Source organism: Dipodomys ordii, unplaced genomic scaffold, assembly GCF_000151885.1.
Source record: "Dipodomys ordii isolate 6190 unplaced genomic scaffold, Dord_2.0 Scaffold53, whole genome shotgun sequence".
NCBI classification, from domain to species: Eukaryota; Metazoa; Chordata; class Mammalia; order Rodentia; family Heteromyidae; genus Dipodomys; species Dipodomys ordii.
Genome location: NW_012267269.1, coordinates 6,149,746 through 6,170,020, shown reverse-complemented (window position 1 = coordinate 6,170,020; position 20,275 = coordinate 6,149,746). Strand labels below are relative to the sequence as shown.

Genomic DNA, 20,275 nt, shown 5'->3' with positions numbered 1-20,275 from the left:
GGTGGTCTCTCTCACTCCTTGTTGAACCACATACCTTCATTGCAGCTGGAGAAAAGTTCTTTGCTAGTCTCATGTGTCTAGATTGGGACCATCTGGATGATCCATACTCTGTGATCTGTTAATTAGTAACCTTAATTACAATTACAAAATTGCTTTATGACTGCACTGAGATTGGTTTTTGATTGGATAACCAGAGAAGAGGCATTCTGGAGACATTTAAAATTCTGCTCATCTTGATATTCAATTAAGGATGGTGAGTGTATGGTAGTCTTGTAGAATAAAAATAAAATCCCACTTTTACTTTAAAAGCACAGAGTAAATATTAAATTCTTTGACCGTAGGCAGCATCTTTTCAATTTTGATATCCTTAAGAACTTATAACTTACAATTTGCCATTTAAACTGGTGGATAGTGTGAGTGCAATTACTATTTTGAATTTGTTCCTTTTTTCCCCTTAGTGTTAGTACTTAGAGTATGTTGTTTTTTTTTTTTTTTTTGGTATTCTGTCACCTGCTTAGAAAGATTACTACATTAGTTTCCCTCATCACCTCATTTCCTAGTTTTTATTGTCATCATATCACAAGATAAAACAGCTTGTTGTTTGTACAGGAAGCTGCAACAACAGGCCTGTCATTAGAACACAAACTTTGGATTGCTTTGCTTTCTGCATTTTCAGGATTTGCTGGTATTTGATGTGCTCTCAGCTATATTTTCTGTAACTTGCACTCTAAGACAAGTTGTAAGCTCAGCATATTGCAGTAATTGAATGTAAAGCCCATCACCTGCCTCAGAGAGGATGCTCCAAATACCCTTTCCTGAGAGCTGTCCTTCAATCCAGCACCTTCTGGCCACGAAGGACATAAAGTTAAGAGCAATGCAGTATTTCTCTTATGATTAAGAGACATTTTTCTCATCAACAAGTAGAGGACTTCTTTTAATGACTTTATTGGATCTATTAAAAGACCTGCCAAGAAAGAAAATATACAACAACATATAGGACTATTTTGGAATTTTTTCTTTCTGTGGTCTTAAACTGGCTTGCCTCCACCTCTTTGACCTCTCATCCCATTCCATGTTAGTTCAGGAGAAATGAAGAGTCTGTTTAATATACCTTGTTCTTTCACAAAATCTCTTGGAATCTTTCTTTTTTCCAACATAAATCAATGCCCCCAAACCATACAGCTCTTTTTTTCTCCCTGAGAGCAGAAAATGAAATCGTTGTTTTGTTCTAAGCAGTTTTAAACAATTTTTGATCAGAATACCTTGCTTACTTTGCTGCCTTTGAATTGCAGTAGGAGGCTGGCTGGCTAGCATACCTGTGTTTAGTTCTTTAACGAATGCTTTCCTAAATCCATCAGTAATCAGTTTGTTCACTCGCCACAGAGCTGATCTTTCTGTTGTTCTGCAGACTCACCTGCCAGTGCAGCCTCTGTCATGGAAAGCCCAGAATTTGTTCCTTTTAAGCTGAATTTGAGTCTGTTTTATTAGATTTCATTTCAGGAGAATAAATGCTTTTTAGTAGTACTTTGAGATAGTCAGCTTCTATGTATTGCTTTTTTTTTATTTTGGACTAATTTTAAAGAATTAGTCATATCAGAATAAGTTAAGTATCAGATTTGTTTAATTTATAGGAGAAATTGTCTTTCTTGTTGACACATTTAGTATATCATCATAGGAATGTTAGGCTCTGTACTGAGAAATTTTTAGTCTGTTTTTGCTGGAATATATTGTTGTCATATAGTTTGGATCTCTAGTCTGATTGATTTTTTTGTTTTCATTTTTTATTGTAGTAAAATGTACATAACAAAAGCTACTGTATTCAGCATCTCAAGTGTAGAGTTCTGTGGAGTAAGCATATTTTCATTGTGCAGCCATCATCACTGCTCTCCAAAAAGTTTCCATCATCCCAAACAGAACATCTATATGCATTAACAGTCACTCCCCATTCCTCTCTCCACCGGGCCCCTGCAACTACCATTCTACTTTCTATCTTGACTTGCTTTTTTTTTTTTTAATCTTAACTTTCAAAAGTACATATCCTTCAAGGCTTGAGTGGGGATAAGATCTAAGGGAAAGGAGGAATCCTTAAATATATAAGTATACAATTGAATTCCTTAAGGAATTGACAAGTAGGTTTTACCTACCTCATATACCTACCTCATTATTTTTTCATCTGCACAATTTGAACATTAGGAATACATTAGTAAAGTTTGTCTTTAAAATAGCTATTCAAAGCAGAAAGTAAATTCTCAGTTATCAGTAAAGGCTTTAATGGAATACTCATCTATTTCAAATACACTTACCTGTTCAATTTGGTTTCAGACTTTAAAATTCCCATCTTGCCTATTTAGTCTATAGTTACAAAAACCCACTAAGAATGTGTACTTTTTTGTTTACTCAAACAGCTAATGCTTTTTTACCATCAATATGTCACAATGCACCTATAAGGTTGGTTTGAAAAATTAGCTTGGTAAAAGCAAGTTGTTCATGAATCCTCTCCTTTGGATTGTGGAAACACTGCCTAATTCATTGGTATGGATTGACTGCTCTCCTAGAATGCGAACAAATGGTCATCTTTCTTGTTTAAGGGAAGAATCGAGTAGTACTAACTAGGGGATATAAAACATTATTCTCATTCTTTTTTGGCATGAACAAGCATAGTGGACAGCAGGTTAGGTTAAATAAGAATATAATGACACAGATTTGGGAAACAGCACTAGCATATAACTGATGACAGACAAAAATGCATTTCAGCAACAGAAAAATTACTCTAATACAGCAGCATAAGGAATTGATGGTAGAATGAGTGACTGTATTAAAAAAAAAGAAGCACAAAGAATTAAGTTACCTGAAGAGGCTGGACACTGATAGCTCATAACTGTAATCCTAGCTACTCATGAGGCTGAGATCTGAGGATTGCATTTCAGAGCCAGCCTGGACAGGAAGGTTTGTGAGACTCTTATCTTCAATTAACCACCAAAAAGCCACAAAGAGAGTGGTGGCTCAAATGGTAGAGTGCTAGTCTTGAGCACAGAAGTTCAGAGACAAGGCCCAGGCTCTGAGTTCAAGCCCCAGGACTGGCAGAAAACAAAAGAAAAGAAGTTACCTGAACGGCTTGTGAATTATATATTAAAGTTCTCTCATTAGACCTTTGACATGAAAAATTAAGAGTAGCTTAAGTGGAAAATGACACCAGTAGGAAAATAAAACACTTGATAAGATTTCTCTCCATCACCAGCTTTATTGTTTTATTCCTTTGTGCCTACCATCTTTAGTCAAGTGTCTTATTATCTGTTCAAGTGCCCACAAATAAGTAATCAGCTCCATCAGTAACTGTTTTATGTAAATTAAGTAGCTATACCATTACTACATTCCAGAGAGTTTTAAGATATAGGTGTTAACATCTCTGAAATTGGGGTATATTTGTTAATTTTTTTATTACAGTGACAGAATACTTGAGTCAACCAAGTTAAACAGAAAACAAGAGTTTTATTTTGTCTCACAGTTATGAAGATTACAATTCAGAGTCATTTGGCCCCATTGCTTTTAGGTCTTTGATGAGACAGTGGTTTATAGTAGGTGCTCATAGTGGAGGAAGTCTGTTTAGTGATCGGTGAAAGAATAGATTTTTTTTTTATTGCCCCAGAAGGATTTTTTTTGAAAGAGCAGTGGGCAGATATACTGTAGCTTGAGCTGTAGGGCTGGTACTTGCTATGAAGGAGCTCTGCTCATAAGCCACATCTGTAGCCCCTTCTTTTTTAAATTTTTAAGAATTTTTCAACATTTTATTTTTTAAAATATTTTTACTTTCTTTTTTAATTAGGTTGTTTTCTTAAATATATTTTTATTATAAAAATAGTGTATAGAGGGGTTATAGTTACATGAGTAAGGTAATGAGTACATTTCCTATTGGGTATTGTTACCTCCTCCTTTGTTTTTTCCTCTACCATTCCTTCCCTCCCCACCTCCCCAACTTCTCCCTCCCCCCAAAGTAAAGTTCATTTTCAACATAGTGTCTTGTACATCTCGTTGTTACAATGGGTCAACCTGTATCTCTATTTAAGCATTTTGTTTTTTTCCCTTCCCCTCCTCAAATTAGAAAGTGTATATACAAGATGCAGGGCATCGGAATCAAATACAGTGAAAACAGGGGTTATAACATGGGGGAAGAACATATAAAAGAAACAAAAAAAATCACATAGTACATTATAAGTACGTTAAACAACAGCAAGAAAGAAAAAACCTCTGGTGTCCTTCATTTCTCTTAACATCATCTTATATGGTCATATGTACAGAGGTTTTGACCTTTTCTGCTTATCTTAGACATATACTAGTTATTGCAAATAAGGGAAAACATGGGACCTATGTTTCTTTGGGCCTTGCTTACTTCACTTAATATAATTTTTTCCAAATCTTTCCATTTCCTAACAAATGATACCATCTCATTCTTTCTGATGGAGGCAAAGAATTCCATTGTATGTGTGTCTGTGTGTGTATCACATTTTCTTGATCCATTCATCTACTGAGGGGCATCTGGGTTGGTTCCATATCTTAGCTATGATAAATAATGCTGCGATAAACATAGTCGTGCTGGTAGCTTTAGTGTGGTCTTGTTTGCAAGCATTTGGGTAAATGCCCAAAAGTGGGATTGCTGGGTCATAGGGGAGCTCTATGTGGAGTCTTTTGAGGAACCTCCATACTGCCTTCCAAAGTGGTTGGACAAGTTTCCACTCCCACCCCAACAATGCAGTAGGGTTCCCTTTTGGTTAGCCCCTCTTACATTGGTAATTTTGAAGGTAGGATCTGGCTTTATGCCTGGGCTAGCCTGAGCTGTATTCCGTTTACTTGTGTCCCCCATGTCACTGGGATGACTAATGCTCCATTGCACTCAGCAGTTGGTGGAGATGGAATCCCATGAACCTTCATTCTCGGGCTAACCTGGAACCACACAGCTCCAGTTTCCACCTTCAGAATAGCTAGAATTACACATTTGAGTCACTGTGCCTGGGTCAGAAGTAGAAACTTTTAAAAACTAGAGTTCATTCCTTTTTTCCTATAAGGAGTGTACAGCAAGGTCTCAGGGGATTCTGAAACCTCAATCAGTAGTATATCTTGCATTTACTGTGTTTTCTCATACGCACATACCTGTGATGAAGTTTAATATGTAACTTAGGCATACACAGTAAGACGGTAACTACAGCTAAAAAATTGCACAACTATAGTAGTATTTGGTGATAATTTTTGGTACTTTCGTATTTTTACCATTTTATTCAAATAAAACTATGGCTTCTCCTTGGCATGTTCTAATTGCCAGAGTCACTAGTCTCGGGTGTTAAGACCACCATTAAGTAAAGTCAGTGTTAGCAGGAAATAGCACTGTGATAAGATAGTTGATCTAATAACTGAAATGGCTTAAAGATGACTTAAGAAGTAGATATGAGAGTTGAATAATTCAGTCCTGGAAGAATTGCGACCAGAATAATGTAAGAATTTATAATGCTATTAATGTTGAATATTGTTTACTTCTGGAATTTTCTATTTAATACATTGGGACTGTGGTTGACATGGGTAACTAAAACTGTGGATGAGGGCTAATTATTACACTATTGAGAGAAGGATCTACAAAGGGGTGAGGAGAAGAATGAGAGAGAGTATAGAAAGTGGGTTACAGGAAGTGGTGCTATGGCTTAAGTGGTAGAGGGCTAGCTTTGAGCTAAAGAGCTGAGGGACAGTGCCCAGTACCAGAGTTCAAGCCCATGACCTAAAAAATAAATAAAATAAAAGAAAGTGGGTTACAATTTGAGTCCTAATTCCTGGTAGTACCTCACATTGATATCAAGTAATTATAAAACTCAAGATTACAAAACTCATCCCTTTAGATGTCTTTTAGGTGAAATTTGCTTTTGGCTTGAGATCATCCTGGTCTTGAGGAAAATAGTAAAATGTTGGCTCTTGTACAGTTCATTGAAGAATTAGGACTTGGCCAGAAATCTTAACAAGCAATTAAGTAAAGCTAAGCTGTCTGATTGAAATGTATGAGTTCATCACTGGGATAAAGCATATTAATGTTGCAGTTTCCCAAAACAACTCTAAGAGAATTTACCAAGGAAAACTTGGCTTTGATAGGACTGGTAGTAGTTTGCGCATTTTCAGTTCTCTCTCTTTATACATTAAGTTCCTGAACAATAAATAATATTTTGCCGCTATAATGCTTTCCAAAGATTAGTTTTAGGAACATCTCCTGTAGAATTTACCCTGACTCATTTCTTTGTACTAGGCCCTCACTTCACTTCTCATATTATGATTTACTTACAAGTTTGCCTTTTCTTCTCTGTGCATGCCATCCTCCTGCTGTAGTTTTTTTTTTTCTACTTGAACATTTTATGGATAATGCTATAAAAACTATTTGAACATTTTATATAAAAATTGACTGTATACTACTCTGAGATTCTAAGATAAATGAATCTTCAGTGGGTACCCCTTTTTCCCTTCCAGAAGGGTACAGAGGCTTGTTCAGTGAGTCAGTACATTAGTGTTCTGGTAATATGAATCAGTTTCTTCCTAATACTCTTGGGCTGTACACAAACACTGTTTTGAAGAGCAAAATTGCTCTGAAGTGCTTAAGTTGTCTCATACAAAAGAAAAGGAATTCTGACTTTATTTGCAGATGCATTTTTTTAAAGTAAGCCAGCAGTAGACTGGCTCTGGCTATAGCTGTCAATCCTTAGTTGCTCAGTTTCCACATGGAACTTTTTCTTTGCTTAGCTTTGCTTAGAAATTACTCAAGTGGACCTGTTTGCATAAAGGGAAATTTTGAAGGAGCCAGGAATAAAGCAAGGGGGAAGGTCTTGTCTCAGGGATCTCTGGAAGAGGGATTCAGTAAGCTTATTTCTAGGTGCCTTTCCTTAAAAAGAGCAGCAGGCAAGATAAGTAGAAAGACTCAGAAGTGAGTCTTAAAAAGATATCTGACCCATAGTTCAGCATTAGTTGTGTGTGTGTGGGTGTGTGTACACTTCAGTTTTCATGTTTTGCCTCCATATTTTGGCTATTTTGTTGCCTAAACCTTCCTTCCAGAAACCAAGTCACAGTGAGAGAAAGGAAAGGATTTGGCAGAGGAAGAAAGCAAATCAAACAAATCTTGTGTTTGCATGAAGGACTGTACTTTGTTACTTGTTCTGACATCTTCACATTTTTCACTGTAGTAACACCAGAAGCTTAACTTGGCCCCGTCGAGGCCTTGTGCTGCTGCGACCCAAAGCATAGGTCTTGCATTGTTTCTAGTTAAACTCACGTGTAACATAGCCTCTTGTATTATATATACTTTACCACCCATCATTAGGAGTTGTGAAAAGGGAACCATTGAGTTGCATTATTGCCTTACAAAATAGTGTACAGGTCTTTATCTAAATTTGTACACACAAATGAATGATGTTATCTGGGTGCTGCCTCAAACACTGATTTTTTAAAAATTATACTTTAATTTTAGAACATGTTTCCTTTTTTTGTAAAAGAAGGTTATTCATGGCATCCCAAGAACTAAAGGTCAACTAGATACTACAAGCCATGTTTGGTTAAAGAAATGAAATTTCAAGGACATTAGAACTCAGGAGAAATCTTCTGGCCAAGCTATTGGTGAATTTCTAAATTACAGTAACTGTCTTCAGTGGGCTTTATTTTTTTCTCCTCTCTGAACTGCTTGCTTTGAATCAAATAAGTTAGCTTTTCCCTGGGGGAGGTCTCAGTTTAGAACTGAGCACTGCTTTGGAAAACTTCTAGTTATCTTTTTTTTTTCTTCCAGGATTTGTTTGGAATGGATGGGGATTGACTTGATTTCTCTATTGCAGAAAAAAAAAAGGTATAAGAAAAAATATAGTTTGGAATAAAAGTGAAGAGGCCAAAAGCAATAACAACATAAAAGCAAACTAATTAGACAAATAATTCTAGTGCTTAAAAGGCTCCCTCTGCAGAAATTGCCTTGAAGCTCAAGTACAAAGTTAAAAACTTTCATAAATACCTGAAAACATAAAAAAAAGTCCCTTTCTTTCTCCCCCCCAAACCAGCCAGCAGCATTAAGTCATTTTAGAAACATTAAACTTGAAAAGGATACCAATTTAAGCAGTTCATTTCAAATTACCATCCCTTCTCTAATTAAAGAGATTCATCATGTTAGGAATCGCATGAGAAAATGAGTTCAGGCCCAGCCAGATGAGGGCAGAACAGGATCTGTTTAATTGAGAGCCTTCAAATCCAAACTGTCATCAGCTCCTTTCTTTGTCTTCATGGTCTCTCAAGTTATCCCTACAGCTGCTCTTCCATACCAATCCTTCTAGAAGATTCCATTCTGAAGTTCCTAGAAGCTAGTGCTTCCCTCTTTTTCTTCCTGGTCCAGATGCTTTCATTACATGGACGCATTTCTACTTACCGCTAGATCCAGAAGTAGTGGTATTCCTTTGTCACACAAGAGCAAAGCTTAAAGGTGAAAATGGCTTACTCTAGGTCAGAGCTATTCAGTGACAGATCCTATTTTCCCAGCCCTGTCCTTTTTCCACCTTGCTATAGCACACTGCCTTCCATCTCAACTGCAAGGTCTTTAGCAAAGGAAGAAAATATGTCTGAGATAATCTTTGAGCCCAGACATTTAGGGCTTTGGACATGGAAGGCCATGGTTCTCAAAGTGTAGTACCCTACTCTATAGTTCAGATATGTTCTGTGCTGTACCTCTGGCTTTACATACAAGAGATTTTTCTGTCAGTGTATGGATTTTGAGCACCTGTTCTGGGACAGGTATTGTACTAGGCACAGAGGGTCTGTCCTTTGCTAAGTTTCCATAGAGCTCACATTCCTTTCCTCTGGACCCTCTCCAGCCAGAACCAAAAACTGTGTGTAAAGTTTTAGTGTTTGCAGAGACTATCACAGCATAGTGGAGACTGCAGAATAAGGGCACACGGTTCTACCCTAATAACAACTAAGAATCCGAGATCATCACTTGGTTGCAAAGAATTACTCATCATGCTAGAAACAAGTCTACCCTCAGCTGTAGGGCAGCACCTATAGGGTGGATGTATTTAAATCTGCTGCGTTTTCCCCAATCCACTTCAGAGGGTGGTTGTTCTTTTTACTTAGGCAGTTGTAAATAAAGGATGAAATTGGCAATGGCTGCAATAGCACTTCCTCTGTAACTCAATTTACAAAATTCCTAAATGCTTAACCATGGTGTAATAGACAACATTCCTTTCTCCAAAGGATTTTCTTTGTTACTTTCACAGCACTGCTATTACTCATCCTGTTTTGGGGTCAAAGTGAGTTTGCAAACACAACTCACACCCTCACATCATTGGAACCTTAAAACCTAGAGCTTGGAACAACACCAGTTCTCAGGGGAGGAGTTATGTGGATTCTACCTTGTGCTAAGAATCCTGCCCACCTGGGTGCTAGAGAAGATGGGAAAAGAAGCATTGCTTGTTTCTAATTTTCTTCCTGTCTAGTTTTATCTTTATTCTGGCACTATGAGTTATATGCTCATATAAAAGTGAGGTTGATCATCAGCTTCAGTTTAGGGTAGTAGAATTTTTTAATATGTTTGGTTCTGTGTTTAGAGATTTTTTTAAAATTTGGAACACAAGTGGCTTCCTATGAGTTTCTAAGCCAGATACCATGGTAGAACAGTCTGTAGTTGTTTCCATTCTTCTCTCTGAAATGCTACTTCAGAAAACAATAGGCATAAGTGATTTTTAGAGTTTGTTACTTTAAGAAAAGAAGAACCTTGAAATTTCCTATCATACAGAGAGCATTGAGGCCAACACAGTATTAGATGTTTTAATTTTTGCTCCACTGTTTTCCTGACAAGTAGAAGAATTTAATAATAAAGGAACCCTTGGTTTCAAAACAAATCAGATCTAAGTCCCAGACATCTGAAGCTTGTGTGGAATCCCTCCACCATTCATCCCACTGGGCCCCAGGGAAGGGAGGAGACAAAAGTCCATATCCCTGTTCTGGTCAGAGTTGGTTCAATTAAAGGTGAAACTGTCTGTCAAACTATTTATAGCATGTTTATAGCATGAAGGAAAAAAGCAAAAGAGGGTTTGCTTTTGAAGCCTATTATTCACTTTTATTCACTGACAAGACTTTGGTTTGGTTTTAAAGAACAGATGCCTTAAAATACTCTTATAGTTGACTGAATTTAAACCAACAAAATATAGTCCACTGATTTTTAAAATCATATTCAGTATTAGCAATTTGGATTTAATATTGAGAAATCAATGGGAACGTTAGGCTGTTAGATGAAGGCATCACACTGATTTTTAGATGGACCTATAGAGGCTTCAGGATAAAGTAGTGTTTTAAAATTTTATTTTAAATGCATAAAAGATTGGTTTTCATGGCATTTTTAATAACTCTCAACCAGGTACAATAGGATTAATATAGTTTCCTGTAAAATGCCACAAACTTATTTATCTTTTGGTTTGTGTTTATGGGCCACTTACTGTAATGTATAACTTTTTATGTGCATTTCCTTGGGATAAAATGTAAGGTTTTGTGTGTACAAGGCATGTACTCTGCTGTTGACCTACACTCCCAGTCCATATTCCTACAATACTTTTGAACTAAGGAACCCTTACTTTTGTTTTGAGGATACAGTTGTTCTTGAGGGGTAATATTTCATGTGACTACTATAAGTTATATTGACATGGCGATAATAAAAAGATGGGTGAAGTATTCTGTTCTATGATAAACTTTCATTAGACAGCAATTCTAATCATAGGATATATTTATTACAGTGAAACTGCATCTCAGGGACTCTTTTTAAACATATTTCTTAGATTTGACTCTCTCTAGCTTGTTTAAGTCTAATCTGACTAGCTTCAAAGCGTATAAGCCATATGGCCACAATCATTTAAGGTGTGATTTTAAATTCTGATTTGTTGTATTAACAATAAAGCACAAATCACTTTCAGAAAAGAAATATGTAAGATTACATTGATACTGATTTGTGCAATGTCCAGGCACTTCTGTCCTACTTTATTAGCCATGTTTGTTATATGTCATTTTATCCTGAACACTCTTCACCAAATATAAACAATCATCTTGAAGTAATTTCCAGTTTTTGGGAAGAACACGAACATTTTATGTAACATTCTGAGATTTTTCTATTTAGGAATATAGGTACAGTGTTGATGAGATATATTGTTTCCTTGACTTTATTCTAACTAAATTAACCACCTGACCAACAGCTCTGTTCATATGCTGCCTTAAACCCCTTAAACTTCTATTTTAAAAATAAAATAGGTGCATTTTGGAAGAAGAATCAACATTGATGAGTCAATAATAGCCCTTGTATTTAAAGTACACCAGATCCTGGAGTAGGTAGCTACAGTAAATAGGAGTAATGGAAACTAAATATGATCTCCCCCTCCTTGTCCCCGACCCTGGTAAAATCAATATGAAAATGGGTGGCTTCCATTCTTTTCCCAAAGATTTTTGGAGTCCATTTTGTTTTGCTTTTAAACAAGCCATGCATCATATTTAACTAGTTATAAATGATGATGTATTTCTTATCTTTAATGTATGGTTGACACGTTTCATTATAGCAACATAATAGCAATTGTATGAAACTTTAAAATATATCAATGTAATCTTACATGTTTCTAATCTGAAAGTGAGTTGTGCCTTATTGTTACTACAACAAATCAGAATTTGAAGTCATAACTTAAGCTAATAAATGTAGTGTGGTTCCTAGGAAGAAATTTGATGGGTATCTTCGGGAAAAATTGTTAGACTTTGGGGTATGTGATAATGCTTTTTACTTAAATTATTGAAGGATATCTGTCCTCATTTGCTGCCTTCTTTCACATCATTGAAATTTACCAGAGAAAGACTCAGTGTTAACAGTCCAACAGCGGTTGGCATTTCTGTGTATTTGAACTTCTTTCCAGAGCAGACATCCCATATTCACAAATAACTTCACCATCAGTATAACTTTTACTGGTCTTTAAAATGCACGAATCAATTACTAAGGTAACAGTTGTTCACTAATTCTCCATTCCCACCCGTTTTCCCTTGTCATTGCCTTAAGCATCAAGTAGCCTGAAGTTTGGTTAATAGATGACCTTACTAGGCTTAGAGATCTGTGGTAAACTCATAAGGTCTGGTTAGTGTAAATCAACTGCAAGTCTTATTGACTTAGGCATTTAAGTCCTCCATCATTTAGAATACCTATGAACATAGGTATTACATAGAATACCTATGTAAAACTATCTAACAAGTCGTGGTAGAATTTGGAATGTTCTTGTAAATGATTGTATTTCTTCCTAGTGTCTTTTGTGGATATTGCCTTCATAATCAGCTTAGTAGCTGTAGGAGGAAATTACCTTCATTGAATTATAATCAGAACACACTCTGGCCTGCTTTTTTTTTTCCTCCTTTTTCATTAAACTGCATATAGGACACTATTTTTTTTCTAGCCTATAACTAGATCTGAGAGGGGGTGTATGTAGGATCAAATCAAATCAAAATGGAATGGAAATTAAGATACAGTGCCCAAGGTCTCTGCTAAGAGAAAGCAAAGTTATGTTACCTTTAAAAAAGGAGGAAATTTTTGAAGAGAAAGGCTTGTAGTGCATGAGAAAGGAAACTCATATTCACAGCAGACTGGGTAAGGTTTGTTTTTAGCAATAACTTTACAGTAATTGACTTAACCTAATGAATATTAGTTGCAGGTCAGGTAGTCACTGAACATGAAAGTACACACCACCGCATTTGCACATAAATTAACTACACCTAATTTCCAATGCTTTCTGGCTTTCTAAATTGACCTAGCCTTTGACTCTTAATAGATAACAAATACTTCCAATTTACTTAACTCATGGATTTAGGAACATTATTATAAAAATTTCTATGTAATCTTAAGGTGACGTTGCTGAAAATCTTTTGTTCAAATCAAATCAATTGGAGTTATAGAAATGATGTTGATGTCTTAAAAAAATGATACCTAGAAAGTTTAGGAGCCAAGATACAGAAACAAAAATATTCCCTGGTGACACTTGAAATCAGAAGCAACTCTAGCATCCTGCTGTCATCCATTCAGCATGTTGACTTTATTCCTTACTTCTAGGCATTTGACATTCCTTTCAAGGATCATTTTCAGCTTCTAGGAACAGATACCAACTAAGACTATGGCACAATAAATACTATTTGTACAGAAACTTGGAAGTATGCTAGTCGTTTGTAAATTGCAAAACAGTTGCTCACGCATTACACTTTATTTTGTTGACAGGCCAGCCTTTGAATCCACTGTGATTTATCCTGTAGTTACTTTGTCTTTTATTAGCATAGTTGAATTTTTTTGTTCCTTCCCCCCACTTTTTCTTTTTGTAAAGGCAGGAAGGTTATGATTTTTCATAGCAGTGACATTATGGTACTCAGTTCTTTTGGGGAAACTTTTGAATACTATCTGTTGGAGTTAGCTTAAAATTTGGATTCTGTTCTCCATATCAGTCAATGAAAAATGATTTGTTTATCCTCTGATGTTCAGAAAGTTTCTTGCATGACCTGCCTTTGTCATCCTGACAGGGATAGCTTGAGCAATACGTAGACATACCTTTTTGTGCTATTATCACATTAAGAATCATAAACTTACTCCTTAACATATGGTGTATTATTGTGCTATTCATAAAAATATCATAAAATGTGAAATGACCTTATAATAATATCAGACATGATTGCAATAGTGTTAGAAAATATTTTAGAATGTAAGTGTACACAGTGCTTAGTTCTTTAAAATTGAATATTTTAAGAAGTTAATATCATTTCTGGAATTAGGAAGTAACCTTACCCAGTGGGGGCAGAGGAATAAATAGCAGTATAATTGAAGCAGTATTTAAAAGTGATTGGCAGAGATAGAACATGTTTATTCCAACCAGGGAAAACATGTTAGAAAATCTTTTGGCTGTCAGACTTGAGGAACTTAGAATCACTGGGATTTGCTGGGACTCATCCCAAAGTTTCTTTTTCTTCTTTTTCTTTTTTTGCCAGTTCTGGGGCTTGAACTCAGGGCTTGGGCACTGTCCCTAATGTCCCTGAGCTGCTTTTGCTCAAGCTAGTAATCTACCACTTGAGGCACAATGTGACTTCTGGCTTTTTCTGTTTATGTGGTGCTGAGGAATTGAACCCAGGGACTCATGGCTTGCAAGGCCAGCATTCTACCACTGAGCCACCTTCCTAGCCCACCCCAAAGTTTCTGGGTGAAGAGCTGTGAGATCAAATCAAAACTTGGCTTTTGTCATAGGTCTCAATAGGAATGCTGATATTACTAATATAGAGATCACTGCTCTTAGTGTAACTGAAGATTTTAAATTTATTTTTTGTTAATGAGAATGGTGATGCTGATAGTGGGCACTGTTCTGGCAAATTAACCCCCACACACTGGTAACTTGAAAAAATTTTGCATATTGTTTATTAATGTAATTCCTAGTATTCCCAATAAATTTAAGGCAAATGAAATTCCTATAATAATTAAATAGCATCTAAGCTTTTACTATGAAAATAATTTCCTAGAAACATATTTTGAGCATTACAGCACATTATCTAAATAGAGTTAATATTGAAGCCATGGAGAGATAGATAGTAAAAGGATTAAACTAAAATATGAAAATAAACCATATTTGTAAGAAATCAAAATAAAATGTAAGGGTTGCAAAAGGAAACTCCCACGTGGTTCAGATGGAAAAGCGCTTATTAGAAGAGGGAGAATCCCAACTGCTGGACTGTCTGAGATAGAGGTGTGTAGAGCATGATAATTTATGGTGGGGAGAGATAGAGGGAGGGCAAGGAGGAGGTGACTTCAGAGGATGAGGAAGTGATCTCAGAGCCCGTGGCACCTCCTACTGCCCACAAGCATGTTAATTGCTGGGGTTACAGGTGTTGGGTGGGGACTTCGATAATGTTCAGAGAAAAAAGAAAAGGGGCCATTTCTCATGGGTGGGCCTAACATTAAACCATATTTGTAGAAGGAACATTCAAACTTATTATGTATTTCATGTTATTAGTTTAGTAGTAACATATCACTTAATCATGTATTATTTGAAGGCTATTGTGTGTGTGTGTGTGTGTGTGTGTGTGTGTGTGTGTGTGTGTGTGTGTACTGGGACTAGAATTCAGGGCCTTGCAATTTTGCTTGGCCTTTTCTGCTCAAGGTTGGCACTATTGCTTAAGCCATGTGTCCACTTCTGGCTTTTTGCAGGTTAATTGGAGATAATTTCTGTATCTTCTATCCTGTATGTAAGTTTACCTGATTTGGGGAGGTAAGTGGGACAAAAGGTGAACTAATTCAGCAGTGATACTCACTAGACACTATGTTGGAAATGAACTATACAACTTATGGGGGAGGAGGGTCCGGAGGGGAAAAACTGGGAGAAAATAAGGGAAGAAAAGGAAATTGAAAAAGAAATATACACAATACCTTATATCTGTAAGTATAACCACTCTGAACATCACGTTTACAATAAAAATTTAAAAAAAATCCCCTCACCCCCCCAAAAAAAGAAGAAGACTATCATGGATTTATCTTCTGGGGCTGGCCTGGAACTAGGATCTTCCTCCTAAATAGCTAGGATTATATGAGTGAACCAACAACATCTGACTTTCTTGCTATCTTGGTGTTGGTACATAATATCTAGAGCCAACTAGAGTTACATATCCATGAAGTGGTGAGTCATGTCCCAAAGTGCAGAGGCTAAGTTTTAACATTTCTAACACTTAACTTTTGTTTAGTCAGAAATCTTGATTAAACAGCTCTTTTTTTTTTTTCTTTTTTGGTCCTTCTCCATAGTGGATGTATGTATAAATACTGTCAATATATTTGTCTGTTAAGAATAATGCTTGGTAGGAACCTAGCAATTATGTATTTTTTTCATAAAATACACCATATATATTCCCATTGGATATGCACAGATTGCTTTTTACTAGTTTGTGGATAGTAGAATCTTGTCTACAGAGAAACTAAGTTGCTAAACTGAAGTAGTGATTGCAGTTAGGAAACAACAGAGTAGCACAGAACCACAGAGTAACTGTAAATCTGGTATCTCTATACAGTTATATTATAAATGTCTTGTGCGTTTTCCATAGGAAAAGTGGTTGGGTGGATGCTATACACAGGGGGAATACCTAGGGATCATTCTGCACTTGAATTCATGAATATAATACTATTTTCAAGATTTTTATTTTATTATAGAAGTAAGAAATTTTGCTTTTGTAGAAAAACGAGAAGATAGAAATAGGCACGAAGAAGAAAATTCTTTCATGTAAGACTTTAGCAGAGAGTCCTGTGCATAGAAGCCAATAATAAATATTTATTGATTGAATGCCAGGAATTAGCTCCCTGACCTCCGAGTAAATTGCTTAAGTTGTCATATTCCATCTGTAAAAAGGGATGGCTGGCAGACTCTCCTGCTACTTATTTCCTTGTTATGGATTTATGTGACATCAGTGATCATTCAGAGACTTGGTGAAGCGTGTTAAATAAATCATACTTTTATTATCTCCAAGGAAGAAATGATTTAAAATTTGCTTTCCTTAAATATCTTACTACTCTGTAGTAAGTGGGGGAAAATGGCTTATTTGCAAGGTTTGATTTGTGTTTATTTAGAAGACTATGTATGCAAGCAAATTCATTTATTTATAAATAAATCATCATTATAAAATATTAAAAACCTCTTCCTGTGGTGTCAAGTTCTCTTGTATGGTTTCTACTCTCCCTAAACCTACACTACAATGAGATGGATTAAGGATTTATCTACCAGCATTTCTTTACAAAAACAGAGTAACAAGGAAAAAGAATTAATAGAGTAGGAAAAGCGTATTCAGTTTCTTTGTAGTCTTCTTGATTGATTATATTTACTCTATAAATATGATGTGGTTATAAATGTACTCATTTACATGATTTGAGTTTATTATGTGAAATCCCACCCTTGTTTAAAAAAAGTGCCTCATGCTGGGCATTGGTGGCTTACACCCGTGATTCTGGCTACTCAAGAAGCTAACATCTAAAGGCTGCATTTTGCAGCCAGCCTTGGAGGAAAGTCTCTGAGATTCTTTAGTTAATCTACAAAAACTGGACTAGAAGTGTGGTTCAAGAGGTAGAGTGCCAGCTTGGTGCAAAAATTTAAGAACAGCAGCCAGATCCTGAGTTCAAGCTTCAGGACCAGTACACATATACACACAAATATGCTGCTTTGGGAGAGAAAATAAGCTCCACACTTGGCTTCAACATAGGAAGTAATAGCATATAAAGAGAAAATTTTGTTTCTTGGGGGTTAGTTGTAGGGCTTGAACTCAAGGCCTGGACCCTGTCCCTCAGCCTTTTTGCTCAAGGCTGACACTCTACCATGTGAGCCACAGATCTACTTCCGATTTTGGGGTAATTAATTGGAGATAAGAATCTTAGGGAATTTCCTGCCCTAGCTGGCTTCCTTAGATCTTAGCCTCCTGAGCTGTCAGGATGAGCAACCAATATACTATTATTCCACAAGGAATACAGGCATAATATTTAATGTACATTTGTGAAAATCAAACTGGGTTACTTGAGGGTATGATTGGGGTTGTAACAGATGGGGCAGAGGAGAATGGTGGAAGGGATGGCATTGATTAAGATGCACTGGACTCATAAGCTGACAAATTGAATTGAAACCCCTTTGTACAAATACTTAGAGATAATAAAGATAAATAGCTTAAAAGTAACTTTAAAGAGAGAGAAATAAAAGTAAATCAGGCTTTTCTCAAGATATGATTAAGAACCTTCCAAAATATTTACTAACATAGTAAAAAATATTTTCTCTATTTCAATTTTATCTTCCCTACATTTTCTCATAAATGTAGATTGCATGTGTGCATAGCAAGACATTCATTCATTTGTTAAACCCCCTGTTAGAATGGGTTGGAATTGGTAGTGAAATGGTCAAGGCAATACCAAAAAGTACTCTGGAAAAATCAATGGTTGCTTTATTCTTTATAAAAATCCTTTTCCTTGTATATAATACAGTTCTACAAGAAAGTAACTAGAAGGCCCTTAGAAAAATTCATATTTCTATTAATTCCTGACATTTTATGCATGTAGAATTTATTTTTAAAGCATGATAGAATTTTCATGTGTAGTTTCTCATTTAAAGTTTGATAGTATAACAGGAGCAGTTCCATACAAAGGTTTTGTTGGGACTTAGCTCACTTGCATTCACTGAGTTTTAGAGTTTCTCTTTTGGAATTGTCTCAGTGAAAGTTATTGTGGTCACACCAGAGGAAGGAATTTTTTTTCTTCTTATTTATACTGAATGAGTGAACAGTAGCTAGTTCTTCGAATTAGGGCCTTAATTATTCTCGTTTGACCTTTGCCTGGAACATTTGGTTTGAGTTGTGTTTGTCTCTTTGACTTTAAGATTCATCTACTGGCAGGAGCCTTATTTAATCTTTCTATTGAGCTATTTAATCTCCTTGAATAGGACATAAACCTATTCATCAATCTATCTTTCGTATGGGCTTGCTATCTGAAATACTTTTAAGATTGACTGCATTATAGCAGGGTGCATTCTATTTAATCTAAGCTTCCACGTGCTTAAGAACAAGGGTATTACAAGTGTGATACATAGTAAAAATCATAACACTCAAGAACTTTTTGCATAATATGCTAGGCCTAATGTGCAAATAGTTGATTTAATTTTCTATTTTACCTTTTTAAAAGCATATTTCTCATAAAGCTGCCAGTATGTTCTCTGTTTCATTCTTAATACTTGAGTTTGATATGCTACTATAATTAAATTATATCAAGTTCTTGAGTAATCAAATTTCTAGTTAGATTTAGCCATGTAAAACAGTGTTTTATTCAGGAGACCTAATCTGACTTCATAGTAAGAAAACAAGGATACAAAAATCTAATTTCTAGATTTTTTTTGTGTGTGTTTATGTTTGGAATCTTCTGACTTTTTTAATCTAATGGTCTAATGAAAAATCTTTCCTTATGAAAAGGCCTGTAGTAAAATATATTTAGAACAATTCAGGTGTTTAGACTGACAATGAGTTCAGTGCTAGAGCACTTGCCTAGAATTTGTGTGGTTTTAGGTTCAATTCTTGGCACAGAAGAACAAAAACAATGTCTCCAACCATATTTTCTACTGTAACTTTTGAGCTTCCTACTTGAGTTATGCACCTGGGTATAATTCTCCTAAATTAGGCTTTTGGTAGGTAGGATAACAAGCATGTGCCACACATTTAGCTATTCATTGAAGAGTCTTGTGAATTTTTCTGTCAGGGCTGGTCTTGAACCAAGATCCCCCAAATCTCAGCCACCACCCTGTGAGCCACCACCATTCAGCTTCTAAATCTTTTGTTTTGTTGTTTGCTTGTCTTATCTCAGTTTCCTGTGATAGCAGATGTGGTATGTACCTGATAGATATTTTAAGTTTAAATGAAGATACTAACAACTGAAATAATTTTACCTTCAAGTTACAAGTAACATATACATCTAGTCTTTAGATAGGTAAAGTTTTAGATTAAGACATCATCTCTGAAATGGAAGCTGGTTTCTTATGTGAGAAAGGAAGTTCAGTATAATGGTTACAAGAACTCTCAAATGGGTCTTATGGCTAGTTTATGGCAGATTCAGAACCAGAACTGTGTGTCCTGATTCCTTCTATTTCTACTTGAGCAGACAGAGGTCTTTTTTTTAAATAAGTTTTTTTATTTTGAAAATACTGTACAGAGGGGTTACAATCACATGAGCAATGTAATGAAAACATTTCTTTTCAATCATTGTTGCCTCCTCCTTTGTTTTCCCCCTACTGTCCCTTCCTCCATTCTCTACAACTACATTCCCCACCACCTCACCTAAATTGTAAAGTTCGTGTTTCAACATAGTGTCTTGTACATCTCATTGTTGCAATGGGTCAACCTGTGTCCCTATTTAAACAATTTTTTCCCTTCCTCTCCCCAAATTATACCAACATCAAATACAGTGAAAACGGGGGAGGGACATACAAAGCAACAAAAATCACGTGGTACCTTATAAATACGTTAGAAACAATAGCAATAGGTTCATTTCACTTAACATTATCTTATCTGACCTTTTCTGCTTGTTTCAGATATATACTAGTTTTTGCAAATAAGGGTACCCATGTGACCTATGTTTCTTTGTGCCTGGCTTACTTCACTTAATATAATTTTTTCCAAGTCTTTCCATTTCCTAACAAATGGGCAATGTCATTCTTTCTGATGGAGGCATAGAATTCCATTG

At 35.9% G+C, this 20,275-nt stretch overlaps 1 protein-coding gene across 1 annotated transcript in view; it reads left to right on the top strand.

Moving 5' to 3' along the window:
* Mllt3 (myeloid/lymphoid or mixed-lineage leukemia; translocated to, 3) overlaps nucleotides 1–20,275 on the top strand; it is a 278,452-nt gene that overhangs the window by 127,032 nt on the left and 131,145 nt on the right. The gene's annotated exons all lie outside the window — the stretch shown is intronic.